Below are 15,905 nucleotides of genomic sequence, written 5' to 3'. Positions count from 1 at the left end.
CAAAACTATCCATAAAACAGACCTCAGATCAGAAGCAGACCATAAGTCAGCTGGAAAGATAATTAAAAGCCTGGGTAACAAGAAATGTTTTGGCCTGGCACCTAAAAGATGGTAAGGTGGGGGCCAGGAGAGTCTCAAGTGGGAGGGCATTCCAAAGGCAAAGTACTGCAACTGAAAATGCCCTCTGTACTGCAACCCACCTCCCCTCTCAAGGCAGGGAAACAGAGAGCAGAGCTTGGGAGGCATAACTGGTGAGCTGGACAGTACAGGGCGAGACAGTCCTTCAGCTACCCTGACCCTAAACCATTTAGTAGCTTAAAGGAGAGAACCAGTACTTTGAATTGTGCCCAGAAACAGTAAAACAGCCAGTGGAGATCTTTTAGCACATGGCTGATACAACCCTGTAACCAACGCCTGACAAATAGCATGGCTGTCACATTTTATACCAAATGAAGTTTCTGGACTATTTTCAAAGGCAACCTAATGTACAGCATATTACAGTAATACAACTTAAGAGTGATCAGAGCATGGATCACCATAGCCAGATCACACTTTTTGAGGCACAGCCATAGCTGGCATATCAGCCAATGCTAATAAAAGGGCTAAGTGCCACAGAAGAGATCTTAGTCTCCAACCTTGCAGCATCTCCAAGTTATGAACCTGCTCCTTCAGGGGACCTTCTTCCAGACAGACTGTCTTCATAATCCATGAACAGATTCTATCTCGACTGGATTAAATTTCAGTCCCATTACTTTCTCCAGGTACCTAATTAGAACTGCCACAGACCCACTCAGTTGTTAGGGAGAATTAAAGTTTAGTGTCATTCGCATATTGGTGACCAATTATTTCAAGCCTTATATAACCTCTACCTGCAGTTTCATGTAGAACTCAGCACAGAGCTCAGCAGTAGAACCCCAGCACCACCTTCTGGAATTAGCTGGTCAAGTAAGTGCAAAACCAGCTTAGCACAGAGCCCCCCTCCAACTACCGTATTTTTCGCTCCATAGGACACACCTTTCCATAGTTTTTAGAGGAGGAAAACAAGAAAAAATCTTGTTTTCCTCCTCTAAAAACTTGTCTTATGGAGCGAATGCCGGCTGGGCTCGTGCGCGTCGGGACAGTGCGAGCTGGCGTTCCCCGCCCCGACGGCCAGCTGGGAGGCGGGCGGGGCCGCACAGAGCGAGCCGGCGCACGCGCCCTGCCGGCTCTGTGCGGCCCCGCCCGCCTCCCAGCTGGTTGTCGGGACGGGGAACGCCGGCTCGCGCCGTCCCGACGTGCATGCGCCCAGCCGGTTCTGTGCGCCCACCCCACCTCCCAGCTGGTGGGGTGCACAGAGCCGGCTGGGCGCATGCGCATCTGACGGTGTGAGCCGGCGTTCCCTGCCCCGACGGCCAGCTGGGAGGTGGGCGGGGCGCACAGTGCCGGCGGGGCACGTGCGCGTTGGGACGGCGCGAGCCGGCGTTCCCCGCCCCGACGGCCAGCCGGCATTCACTCCATAAGATGCACGGACATTTCCCCTCACTTTTGAGGAGGAAAAAAGTGCGTCTTATGGAGCGAAAAATACGGTAATCTATGCAGAAGGATACCATGGGTGATAGTACTGAAAGTGGACGAGAGGTCCAGAAGAATCAGAAGAGATGATGAAGAAGAGGAGTTGGTTTTTATATGCCAACTTTCTCTACCACTTAAGGAAGGAAGGATCAAATCACCTTCCCTTCCTCTCCCCACAACAGACACCCTGTGAGGTAGGTGGGGCTGAGAGAGTGTGACTAGCCCAAGGTCACCCAGCTGGCTTCATGTGGAGGAGTGGGGAAACAAATCCAGTTCACCAGATTAGCCTCTGCCGCTCATGTGGAGGACTGGGGAATCAAACCCGGTCCTCCAGATCAGAGTCCACTGCTCTCAAACCACCACTCTTAACCACTACACCACGCTGGCTCCGTCGGTTTCCTGGGGAAGGTCATCAGTCAGAGAAACCAAGGCTGTTTCTGTCCCAAACCCAGGCCTGAATCCATGCTGAAATGGAGCACCCTGCCCAAGAATGGAACGTTAGCCACCTTCCAGTAGTTATTTAGGTCATCTGGGTCCAGATATACCATCTTCTGGAGGGGCCTCACAACTGGTTCATTCAAAGATGTAGGAAATATATGCCCTCCCAGAAAAGCATTTATTGCCTCCTGGATTCACTCTTTCAACCCAGCCTGGCACAATATTATTAGCCATGAGTGGCAAGGGGCAAGCCTAGAAGTGGGTGGCCTACCACTTCTGAGCAGTTTGTTCACTTCATCAGGCCTCAAACAAAAAGTTATCCATACAATGACTGGACTGCGCTTCAGTAGCATCTTGACATTGAACTGAACCAACAATCGAATCTACGTCACTGCAGATGTGAGCAATTTATCCACAAAATGCATTGCAAAGGAGTCTTATATATTTTCCAGGCCAACATCACCCGGGCCTGGAATAAGAGTACCATCACAACCTGGAAGAGCTCTGCTGGACTGGACTGTGCAGATGCAATGGTGGCAAAGAAGTGCACTTGCTGTTTTGCCATCACCCCACAAAGCAGGCAGGATAATGCACTTTCATTTGTGTTCGGTCACATTTGCTTTGCGTTTTCTTCCACTTGTGTTCTAACCATCTGTCAACTGTTTTATCATCCTAAACCAAGGGACAATGTTTGGCTTCATGGAAGGAAGGGGAGATGGTACACAAGAGTAATCGTGTCCTCTAGAGGCCAGGGGATCTTAAGGAGCAGCATCAGGGGCAATCTGGTGATCTGCGGTGGGAGAATTGGCAAAAAATTGCCCCCATTTTTCTGTTAACAGAAATTTACTGATGGTTCCAACCCACTGGTTACCCATTTCCAAACTATTACATGGTCGGGTTGATAGAAGGGTAAGTAAGTAGCTTAAAAGCACCACATAGTGACATGACACTATCAGGCACTGATGGCTTTCACTAGAAGAATCCCCAAGAAAGTCTTTTCTCCCCTAGGGAAATAATTATCTAAAAGGGAGCTCTAAATGAACTGTGCAAGGGTCCTCCCCCCCAGCTACTTTCAGGAAGAAAACATAATTAATGACCCTGATATTATAGCTATCCTTCGATTCAAGAAAATATTTTAGAAACAAGCAAAGAACACCTGCCTAAAGTGAAACTCACCTAGATTTGGCCATTAATATTCCTAGCCTCTGATGCAGCATCAGTACTTCTGTCATACTTCAAAACATCATGTTGTTCTTCTCCCCAAACTGCCACTTGACCTAGAAACCAAGATTTAAAAATTAGTGGCTTAAAGTATTTTAAGCATGAAACTGGCTGTGAAGCTAAAACAGGATAAAGAGATGTTGACATAGGTAAGTGAGCAAGCCTATGTTGGCCACTGAGGTGTTGCCTACCAATAAAGACTGTTGTTTATTTGAGGGTGGTGCCTGACCTCCCTTTATGTAAATAAGCAAGAACAGACAGATCAATACAATGTGGGCACAGGACATTCGCAGCTGCGACAGATTTTTCCCCAACTAGCACATTTCATAATCAAATGCTTATTCCATAGAGAAGATATATTCTGGCTGTTCTTTACATTTTAGTATTCTGCTAGGTTTGTTATTTGCTACTTGCCTGAAGCAGATAGCAGCTCCCACCAGACAAGAATTGGAGGAGGCAACTAAAGGAGCCAAATCACACAGGTCGCCAGCTCCACACTGTATGCAAGCCTTGATTGTGTGGCTGTGGCACATCAAATAGTTTTATTTATTTATTTAAAACGTGCATTTATCACCTCTCCATTAAAAATGTACAAGACATGTTTGACAATCAGTTGAACAAAACAATATAGTATCAGTATGAACAACAGAATGTTAAACATAATAGCTAAACTAATTTAAGTTTACACACGTGGCTGATCTATTACGGGGTGTGCATATTGATAGGCTGAATTTTTTAAAACCCTGAAAAATAATTTTTTGGGAGTTCAGATGGGGGGCACATCCATGCCACCCACCTTCTCCAGACTTCAGAGAAGGTGGGTAGCATGGATAGGAATCCCCCTATCCATGCTGCTTGTTGGGTCAGGCCTCCATGTGGAGGCTCAATCCAGCAAGTAGCATGGAGAGGAAGGCAGGCGAGTTCATATCCCAGCTCCCCGCAGGCTCCATGGAGTCTGTCAACGCTACTTGCTGGTCAGAGCCCACAGGCAGTGAGGATTGGAATGCCCATCTTCTTATTGCAGCAGGGTGGCTAAACTGAAGGCTGGGCTCACTCGCAGCGAGTCCAGCCTTCAGTTTAGTGTCCCCGTGGTATTTTCCGGGTTCGAGTTTATTAACCTGAATTTTTTTTTTAATCTGGGTTTTCCAAGATTTTTTGAAAATTTCCAGGTTTAATAAACTTGAACCCAAAAAGTACTGGAAAATTTTTTGGTGCACACCCCTCCTATAATCTCTTCACATCACGTAAAAAATGGATATGTGCAAGTATGTTGACTCAGAGTAGCACAGTGATTGCTGCTGCCACTTCCCCAGGCTCAAAGGAAGCAGCATCATAAACCTGTGATGCAGATCCTACCCCATGCAATCCAGTCTCTGACGAAGGGAGCTTTGACTCCCAAAGTCTTGTTCGTCTCCAAGAGGCCACTGGAATCGAATCTAGCTGTACCCCATCCAATCACTCCACTGAACAAAGTTTGAACAAAGCTCCTGGGAGGATGGCTGGATCCACCCCATATTTATACATATTATCCTGTGGGGTGAACATAATTTGACTACTATTTTTCTGTGGAGGTGGGAGCCTCCATGTGCAAAGGAAGAAGTGGTGGCAGATACAGGTAAGAAGACTGGAGGGAAGGAATAGGAAAATGGACAAACCTGGAGCAAGTGATCAATTCCTCACGTTAATAAGCTGACAGACACAGTACATTTGTTGTTAAAACTGCTTTGTTTACTTGTTGGATTTTAAACATCAAGAATCTGCTGAACAGACCCTTGTTCCTTTCAAATAGCAGTTAACTGTGCATGTATTTGTATCTACACATAGAAGTTAATGTCGCAGCAGGCCAGTGTCCTATTATATATTACGTGCACACATTCACTCTAGAGGACAATATATTTTTTAGAGAAGGCAAAAAGTCCCTTAGACTAAACACTTTAAAGGCAACTTATGTCATACCACTACACAGCCCTTAAACTCCTGTGGGTGAAACAGTATGCTCCGACAAAATGAAAGCCTTTTGATAATACAAGTCTAGTTTTTCATGCAAACAGCAGCCCCCTTTCGTGGTGTCTCCAAGAAAGCTAGGAATCACGAATGGTCAACCAGAGCTCTGTTGAACATTTTTATTTCTGCATCAGTGTCAGTTATTGAGCCCCACCTTCATTTGTGCAATCTAGTCTGTTTCTTTTTAAACAAATGCATGGGTCAGTTCTTCTCAGTGTCACGCAAGTGAAAACTGAGTAGCTCTACTGAAGTCTGTAGAACATATAAATTAACACAGCCCATGTGTGTTGAATTAATAAGATCAGAACCTGTCTCTTATTATACAGTCACTGTTATGACTAAGAAATGTCTTGTTTGGAAAACTGCTTAATTATATCTCTTGCTTAAAGCATTACTTTTTCTTAAAGTAAAAAATTCACTGCCAGTGGGCATTTCTTTCATCTTGCATAATTAAATTGCACTGGGAAGGCTCAACTGGTATTCTCTAAGCTTACACATACAGTTCTGATTGTTTTTTACACAGCTCACACATCCTACCTCTCTACTCTAGAGCACAGTCTTAAAGAGCATTCCATACAGAAGAATATCTAATTTTTTGTTGCCCTCTGAGACTGAAATGAAACTTCACAGCAAAATCTAATTTTCATTGCCGACTTCTTCTAAAGATTTGTGGAAACAAACTATTCAGCTTCATCTGTTGCACAGCATACAAAAGTTATGGGGTAACAACAGCAGAGACAGTGATCACAGATTTTAACAGCAACTAAAGTAAATGTTCATGGATGAACAGAGTAATAAGACAGACTGAAAACTGCATATGCTTCTGCAGTGTATCCCTCGATATTAAAGTCCTCAGATTTGAGGAATTCCTGTATCTACTGCTATACTCTACAAATGAAATCAGCATAGGGGCAATCTTGAACCACAAGTTGTAAATCATCTAATGATTTCTCTCAGACTTGAACTAGACATAGAAGATGTCAAAGCTAGAAACTGTGTTCCCTAGACAGTCATTTAGGAAACAATACCAATTTTAAAGCTAGCACCATTTCATCTCCATTATAAAACCGGGAATGTTATTTGAAAACGTTTTGTGTGTTTTTAAATGGTTTGTTTTTTTTATATTGTGGTTTTTAACTCTAAGCTACCTTGAGCAGGCTTCTGAAGAGGTGGCACAGAAATATTCTAAATAAATAAATACAAATAAATAGAAAAATAAATAAATAAAACTGGTGTCTTTTTTTCAAAGTAAGAATCACGGTAATCAAACAGTGAACTGACTCATCCCTGTACAGATGGCAAATGCAGCAAAAGCAGGGCACCCAGAGACAAAATGAGGGCCACAACATACTGCAGGGACTTCCCAAGTATCCACAGAAACATGACTTTGAAAATTAACCAAAACCAAAAAAATCTGATTAGAACTAAATTACCCTCCAAAAGGGATAGACAACAGGTAGCAGCAGTTAGAGGAGGAAGAAGAGTTGGTTTTTATAATCTGGTTTTCTCTACCTTTAAGGAGACTCAAACTGGCTTAAAATCTTCTTCCCTTCCTCTCCCCACAACAGACACCTTGTGAGGTAGGTGAGGCTGAGAGAGTTCGGAGACAACTGTGACTAGCCAAGCAGGCTTCTTGCGGAAGGGGGGAAAATCAAACCCAGTTTGCCAGATTAGAGTCCACTGCTCCTAACCACTTACACCATGCTGGCTCTCTAAGTGAGGAAGATCACCAGTCTGTTCAAGTCCTTGAAAGCTCATAGAATGCTTGAGAAGATACTGGAGCAGGGATTTCCAAATTATCCCTCTTTCCTATTATTCCTTTTGGGTCCTCAATAGGTCCACATTCTATTTAGAGTGGGAGGAGCTTTTAAACCCTGCTCTGTTGTAATGTGTGTTGTATACAGTAAAAAGATAAAGGTCCCCTGTGCAAGCACCGGGTCATTCCTGACCCATGGGTACAGTAAAGTGATAATAAAAACATGGAATGGTGGGTATTAGGAAGAAGTCTTGCTGAAATGATACAGTTAACTGTCCAAAAAAGACTGTCAACATGGTGTCTGAGGACTACAACTGACAGTTCATGATTTAAGTGCAGCCACTGGACAACATGCCATCTTTTGGTGAAGAGACTCCGAATTTTATTTAAAAAGAGAAATTTCAGCTTCCATTAAATAACGTCTTGCTTCTTGAAGTTGTAATACCTTGAGAATGTGTAGCCACATACATTATAGGATCAAACAGAAGAGCAAGCTTTATGGTAATAAAACTGGTATCAATATTCTTACTGGGTTGACAATGTGAAAGAATTCTACTGTCTTAAGGGTTTTTTTTTTACCATCAAGTCACAGATGACTTATGGCGATCTCAAAGGGTTTTCAAGGCAAGAGACTTCAGAGGTGGTCTGCCATTGCCTACCTCTCCATCACGACCCTAATATTCCTTGGAGTTCTGCCATCCAAACACTTGCCAGGGTCAACTCTGCTTAGCTTCTGAGAATCTGATGAGATCAGGCTAGCCTAGGGCTATCCAGGTCAGGGCTGTCTTAAACTGGCAGGAGGAAATCATGCCTAGTGTTAAGAGCTTCCAGAATCTAAGTCAAGCTCATTGTCAAGGTCCTGGTTCCATCCCAAATCCTAGTGCATGCACAACACTCCACATGTAACATAAACATACACAGACTAGTGATGTTACGTTGCCTATCAGTGCATACCAGTTTGAAGAGGAATTTGGACAAGTGTAATACGGTACTGATGAGGCAGATATGTAAGTGGGCAAATATATTGAACTGAGCATTGCTGGTTGCTGACTAAACTCAAAGTGCTATATAATTACTGGACTTCAGAGATTCTAGCCTAGCATGGTTAATACTTTCCTGGTACTTCCCTTAATTTTTTTAAGTCTCAGCAATTTTCCAGCTAAATTACTGCAAGATTTACATGAAGCAAATTAGTGTGCAAACTTTCATTTTACAATTCTCTTGGCTACCCCTGAATTACATGCAATTGAGTGATAATTTTGGTTCATATTCAAAAGTATTCCACAAAGCTGAAAAATCCCAGGCAACTGGTTGCTAGGGCTGCTAAAGACTGGAAGTAGTTTTTTCTGCCCTACCAGTGCCATAACTGACTTGCTGAATCAGATCAAAATTCTCTTAGTACCATCTGTTTGTCTAGTACCGTATTTTTCGCTCCATAAGACGCACTTTTTTCCTCCTCAAAAGTGAGGGAAAATGTCCGTGCGTCTTATGGAGCGAATGCCGGCTGGGAGCGTGCACGTCGGGACGGCGCGAGCCAGCGTTCCCCGCCCCGACGGCCTGCTGGGAGGTGGGCGGGGCTGCACAGAGCGAGCCGGCACACGCGCCCAGCTGGCTCTGTGCGGCCCCGTCAGCCTCCCAGCTGGCCGTCCAGGCGGGGAACACCGGCTCGTGCCGTCCCGACACGCACACGCCCCGCTGGCTCTGTGCGCCCCGCCCGCCTCCCAGCTGGCTGTTGGGGCAGCGCCGGCTCACACTGGGAGGTGGGCGGGGCGCACAGAGCCGGCTGGGCGCGTGCGCGTCCGGACGGTGCGAGCCGACGTTTCCTGCCCCGACGGCCAGCTGGGAGGCGGGCGGGGCCGCACAGAGCCGGCTGGGCGCGTGTGCCGGCTCGCTCTGTGCGGCCCCGCCCGCCTCCCAGCTGGCCGTCGGGGTGGAGAACGCCGGCTTGCGCCGTCCCGACGCGCACCCGCCCAGCCAGCACTCGCTCCATAAGACAAGTTTTTAGAGGAGGAAAACAAGATTTTTGCGTCTTATGGAAAGGTGCGTCCTATGGAGCAAAAAATACGGTAATTAAAGGTATGCAGTCCTTAAGTATCAAGACTTCATTTAACTACCATGGTCAACAGTCACTCATAGCTTTATCTTCCAATAATTTGCCTATTCCTTTTTACAAGGCCATTTTCACATGGGCTATTTGCCCCAGGTTCAATGCTACTGGGAAGTGGGTTCCCCCCACCCATTTCTCCACAGCATCATGGTGCATTTGTGCACCTCCTGACGTTTCTCTGGCTTTTCTTCAATCCCTTCCAAGCTACTTTGCTGCAGAGTTTTGGGAAACACTGCAGCAAAGCCTGGGTGGCTGCTATTTAGGTGGGGAAGTTGAGATTTTTCTGGTCCCTCTGACAAGGCAGTCATTTTCCCTGAACTGTCCCCACAGTAAAAAAAAAAAACCCACACACACACACCCTTTTTGCTGCTGGGATGTAAAGGGAAACAGAACCTTGGTTACTCACCAAGAGGGTTCCTTCTTCTCTGAGGTAAAGAGGGCATCTTATAGGTTGGGTTATTCCCGCCCACTGCTCAGGGAGGGAGGATCTCTTTTTCCCACTTCCTCTCTCAGCATGGGAAAACCCCTGAAGCTCAATTTGATTACTTCCAGAGCTAGAATTAAGACAGGAAGGATGTAACATACATACATCAATAACAAGAGCGCAAAGGAATGAACAAAACACAACTCCGTTCAATGAAGTGGAGCATCTGGGCCACTTTCACACCCTCGACGCCAATGTGAAATCGAAGGGAAGAGCTCTGGATTGAAAATGATGGTCCATATAGGAGAATCAAAGGAACTTGCAATGTCCTTTAAGAATCGGAATGTGCAGGTACGCTTCCGTAAGGTCTATTGATGTCATGAAGACCCCTGGCATTAGTGCTTTCATGATGGACCGCAGGGTTTCGTATTACAGACCTGTTGACATATTTTAAATCTAGAATGGCTCTACAATCCATTCTTCTTGGGGACAGTGAAGAAGATGGAGTACATGCCTCAGCGTTGCTCCCATGATGGAACAGGTTCTATTGGCCAGTGTTCTTAGATACTTTCCCTCCTTGATGGACCTGGGAGAAGCAATAAACTGGTCTGGGGGATGATTGGTGAACTCTAGAATAACCTTGGTGGGCTACTGATGCAAAACCTCCCTGCAGGTAGTGGATTGCTCCTCCCCATGCCTGGGCCTTGCCATGGCAGGCTGTGGGGGAGAACTTGCTGGAAAGTAATGGGAGCCCCAGGAGAAGAATGGTGGAAATCTGGAACGAATATACTGTAGTCCCTCCCTCAGTGCCATTTTGACCATCTCCATTAGTTCTGAAAACAAGATGGCCACTTGATCACAATCTCAGGGGAGGGGGAAGGTGGCTGTACATAACCCCCTGGATGCTCCATCAATGGCAACTGGTATGTTGGGATCTCCTCTGGAGGACTTGGCTCAGCATCGCAGCCTTGTATGGCTGAACTGGTGGCTGCTGGGTCCATTGCTGTAGTTAGGGCTCTTTTGCACCGTTTTTTCTCTGCACATTTTGGCACGTCTGTTTTAGCACCTCTCCTTTTTCCCGTGCTGCTGTCTCTCTGCCTCTTTCCTCTGGTTCCTCTATTTCCCACACTGTTTTTGTGGCCGACACAAGGTTTGGATCCGCATCCTCTTTGGAGAGAAATCCATCTCCGCTGAGGCCTTCCCTAACCTCCGAAGCATCCATAGGGGACTGGGGGGTGGGGGCGCAAAAGATAAGCGCTCACAAGTAAGCAAAAAAGGAAGAAAAGTTTTGGAGTTACATTGAAGCGAGAAGAGTTAAGACTGCTGCGGGGGGTCAGAAAAGGAAAAGAAAAGGCTCAGAAAAGGTGAAAATGGCAAAAGGCTAAGGAGAGCTCTACTCCCTATCTAGGCAGGAAACGAGCTGAGCTCCAGGGGTTTTCCTGCGCTGAGACAGGAAGTGGAAAAAAGATCCTGCCTCCTGAGCAGTGGGCAGGAATAACCCAAGGTTCAAGATGCCCTCAGACTGAGAAGGCACATCTTCACAATGAAAGGAAGTAGAGATGTACTTAAAAAAAATATATATTAAGCAAACCTGATACAGAGATAGTTATATCATTAAATGCCCCGGCGGTGCAAGTAGGGGAATGGCCACTGCCAGGGGACTGGGGCAGGGAAACCACGAAGAAACTGTATCAACAGCAACAAGGATACTACAAAAGCTTGTCCCCACTTGGAAAATATCAAAGTCATGTGCTTTCAGGTCATCTTACAGTAATTAATTCTGTAAGTTAATTGTGTGCCATGTGATACAGTCTGTCTTTGTACATGTCTTAAACGCAATGTCAAACGTCACTAGAAACCCCTGAATTCTATCACTATCACATTTTTCTTCCAAGAACATTAACTTTAAATACCGTACAATTTCCAAGTTTTAAACATTTCAAAATAAAAAAAAGATGGTTGTTCTTTTAGTTCTAGCCTAACTTGTAAAAGAACTTAATGTCCAATCTATAAAGGGCTGAATTGCAATTAATGTCTAATCTATAAATTGCAAGCACTAAGCCTACCTCAGCATGTTCAAATATTAGTTCAACAGAGAACACACAATTCCACATTTTAGACATTAGGAATTCTGTTCAAATAACATTGCAATTACATCTTCACCTTTAACACGAAGCAGAAAGATGCTTCAAGAGCCATTCACTGGGCCAACAAAGCACTTTTTATACTGCCTTCTCTTCCTCACTCACACTCTCCAACTCTGACACAAAAGAAACTCTGACATAAAACAGAGGAAATAACTTCCCAAGGGCCAAACCAGAAATTACCTGGGAATGCATGATGAGGAGGATCCTACAGTTATTTAAAAGCTGCTTTGGTGGCCTCAATTCAAATGAAGGCCAAGGAGAAGATGGCAATCTAGAAAATAACATGCAGAGAAAAACCCCTTCATTCCTCCAGTACCACAGCCCTGATGTGAACCATACCCATCACAGCTGCTTTTAACCTTTAAAACAGCTAGGGGGAATCCTAATCATGGATCTCCTGCATCAGATCTATTGGACCTTAGGGCTCCCAAATAATTCTGCATAAAAGAAAGGAAAAATAAGTTAAACAACTTACTCTGTTGCTCTAATTGATTGTATTGTGCTTTTAAATAAGTATTTTACTAGATTGTTTAAATTTATAATCCTATTGGAAGTCACTCCAGAAGCCTTTGGCTCAGGGCAGTGTTAAAAAAAAACAGTAGTCTACCTTAACAATGCACTAAAGAACCAAGACTTTCGCTCAATGAACAGAACAAACCTACTAGAACAGTACTAGATTGCCATTGTAAACCCTTCTTGTTAGAAGAGGCAGATAAAAGAGAAGGGGAAAGAAAAGAAAAAATAACCCATGCAGAATTAGCTCATTTAAGCTTTTAACACTTGTATATGTTATAATTTTCTTGTACTGGCATGCAAAGAAATTAATGCATGATGCAGAAATTCTCAAATACTGAAAGGACTCTACAAAGTAAGGTTTTACTAAGCTTCAGACATTAAGTGCCACAGCTGCTGCTTTCAGAACATGAAAGAGACTACATTCAGTTTGGAAGTTTATGAACACATTCTTCAAATACCAGTAATATTAAAGGTCTCAGAAGAGGCAAGACCTTGTTCCCCAGTCTTAACATCACAGTTTAATCCTTCAAACAGCTGATAAAAAACTGCATTTAGATGGACTTGACAGCTTAAGAACAAAAATACAACATTCTGAAGCAAGTTAAATTCCTGTAACATCTTACACAGATAAGGTCTGGACCCTTGCAGAATCATTTCACAATATCTCCAGCAAAAATTAAAATCGCAGTTGACTAGGCAATATTCAGCAACTTTTCAAGTGATTATTCAACTTATTTACATAAATTCTGTATCAGTCGCACAGGTCACAAACTTCCCATGTAATGGATCTTTTTACCATTTGTTACTCTAAAACAGTGGTTCCCAACCTTTTTTTGACCAGGGACCACTAGGACTTTTTTGTTCGGTGCAGGGACCCCAAGGTTCAAAATAAAAATTCCGAGAATTTGAAAATAAACTTTAATCATAACTGTTAGTTAAACATTAAGCTTAGAATAATATTTGAATATATATTTTTCTAATAGAGAACTTTTAATTGAAAATATTAATTTATTATGGGTTTATAACTTTGTTTCGCGGACCTTAATTTAGTTCTCGCGGACCCCTGGTTGGGAACCAGTGCTCTAAAAACTGAAAACAACAAACATACATGAAGCTGCCATAAGAGACCACTGATTTATCAAAGTCAGTACTGTCTACTCTGACTGGCAGCAACTCTCCAGGGTCTCAGGCAGAAGTCTGTTATGTCACCTATTACCTGATCCTTTTAAGTGGAGATACTGGGCTTTGAACCTGGGACCTTCTGCATGCCAAGCAGATGCTCTGCCACTAAGCCCCACTTATCCTAGATCTGATCTGTATATAACACTTAAATGTCTGTTAACACAGTATTCTCTTCAGCTGTGGAAGCATGGTTTTGCAAAGAATTTTGAATAGCATCTCTTTTTTTGGAACACACCCTTCGGTATCAAATTTATGTTTACATCTAACACAGTTATAGCAACAACAACAACAAATTCCACAAGATTTGCAGGTGGCAACAGTTATTGAATATATACATGGGGTTAGATCCTGACTAGATTTCCATGGGCATGGGGGGAGGGTGATTTTTGCCAAGTCCCCCCTTCTGCAGCAGCCTAAATCACCTCCTCCAAATGCTGCTCCTGAGGGATGGGGGACTCCCAGGAATACCTTGGGGGGGGCGGAAATTGGAGGTTTCCCATAGGAGAGTTGGCAAAAGTCACCCCTCCTCCTTGCGCCAATGAAAAGGTAGACAAGATCAAAACCATTTTGTAGCAACACCTGATGTAATTAAGTCTACAAGCTCAACAGCAATAGTCTTTCCAAGTGCTTTAATTTTTTCTGCATACTACTTACTTAATAATTAGGTTCCCAGAACTCCAAGTGCTTAACCATGTACACTGTTGTTTCTTCAGTCTTAACTGATCGGTTCAAGACAGAAGCAGTCACTGACTGCCTTTCTGGATTCCTCAGATTACCATCCATGATGCCTTTCCAATATGAATTAGATACATAAATCCTTCATAGATATCTTACTCACATCCCAGTATTTTGAAAACTGCTAATTTTAATTACCAGCAATCCTGTGCATCCATCCCCCATGAGGAAGTCATGCTGTATATCCATTATATCCTCTTAATCCTTGCTTTCCAAGCTTAAATACAGGAATAAACACAGAAGTTTATTATTTTATGGTATCACTTTTCAGCCCTAAACTGTTTCCTGAATTCACTACAGCCTTGATCAAGTCAGATTTAGTCTTGCTTTTTTATAAGAAAAAGGGAAATGAGACAAATATCCATTTTACAGTTTCTCTAACATGTCATTAATCATGTAGAAATTAAATAATTTGGAAAACTGGAATGGTAATGTGCACAGAGCTAAATATATCAATGCAGCTAGATGTACAATGCCATCAAAAGCAGAGTTATGCCCTTCTGAGCTTACAGACTTCTATGCACTTGGAAGGGTGTCACTCTGCATAGGATGGCACTGTTAGAATATTATCTGAAGATAGATTTGAATGTTCCTTTTCAATATGAAATGCAAGTCATGAAAATCCTGAAGTTGAAGATAGCCATCATTTCTGCAACTGTATATTAAGCATAACTGATTCAAACGTAGCAGTGAATCTGCCACACTATGCCTCAAAATCAGAATAAGGGGAGTTTTCATAGTATGTTCTAAGTGGTTTGGCTCCTAAGAAAATGAAGTAATTGGAAGCCCCACACAAGCTTCAACAGAATTGTAAATTGCTACACACCGCCCACATAGCTTTGAGTGCTTGAGTGTCTATGATTAGGAAGGCTGATGCATGATCACATCAAATTCCTTCCCTCAACTCACAGATCAAAAACTTGCCCTCTCAGCTACATTCTTCTTTAAACAGCCACCGTTACCCTGGCAACTCTAGGCTGCTGACACAGACAGCTGGTCCATTTAAAGTTGGCCCTAGCTGGCAACTAAAATGTTTGTTCAAACAGATGGGAACAGTCTCTCTCAATTCCCCAAGCCACACACAGGAGTTCCTTCTACTTTCAAACCTGATTATCATTTTTGTAAAATTTATATAGTGTATGTACTTCAATATCAGCATATACCCACAGAGAGAAAAATTCTTCACGCACACACCCTTTTTGTTTGACAATGCATGCTGAAAGTAAACATTTTAACTACTTAAGTCCGAAGAACAAGGAGAGGAGGAAGAGGGGAGAAAGCATTTTTAATTAGTGTTTTTAAGTACATGCAATGGAAGCAATCTGGGTTAAATCCAAAGAAACATGATTGGAGTTCCACTCATGGGACATATCCTTCCCACTTCCTGTCTTCTGCACCCACTATCCATGCCATCCAAAAAGCTGTTTGTAAAACCAAGAGATCATCCAGAACAGGATGGATGCAGAGGGAAATGAGGGATCACTGGACAAGTGGAACATTCATAAAAACAATGGACCACTCATTCATGCAAGGCCACCTGAGGACCCAAGAGGCTTTATTGTGGCATAAGCTTTCATGTGCTCCAACTCATGGCTTATGCTGTAAGATATTCATCAGTCTTTAAGGTGCCACCAGACAATGTTGTTTTGGCTGCTAACATCATCATGTTGGTCTTTGCTGTAGGTATGCTTCATTAGCTATAAACCCATATGTATATTAAAGATAAATAAGAAACCTTTACCTAGCCTAACCTAGGCTTCCTTCAGACATCATTACAAAGGCTTGCTTGTGATGGGCATAAACAAAGTTTGTTGCTATGCTCAT

At 43.5% G+C, this 15,905-nt stretch overlaps 1 protein-coding gene across 1 annotated transcript in view; it reads right to left on the bottom strand.

Annotated features, from left to right (window-relative positions):
• FRS2 (fibroblast growth factor receptor substrate 2) overlaps positions 1-15,905 on the bottom strand; it is a 48,022-nt gene that overhangs the window by 9,561 nt on the left and 22,556 nt on the right. The window contains exon 2 of the mRNA XM_056846256.1: positions 3,166-3,266. The gene's annotated coding sequence lies outside the window, so the exon portion shown is untranslated. The remainder of the gene's footprint in view (positions 1-3,165; positions 3,267-15,905) is intronic.

This window comes from Euleptes europaea, chromosome 3 (genome assembly GCF_029931775.1).
Source record: "Euleptes europaea isolate rEulEur1 chromosome 3, rEulEur1.hap1, whole genome shotgun sequence".
In the NCBI taxonomy this organism is placed as follows: Eukaryota; Metazoa; Chordata; class Lepidosauria; order Squamata; family Sphaerodactylidae; genus Euleptes; species Euleptes europaea.
Note: the sequence above shows the minus strand (reverse complement) of the source record. Positions and strands in the feature narration are given on the sequence as shown.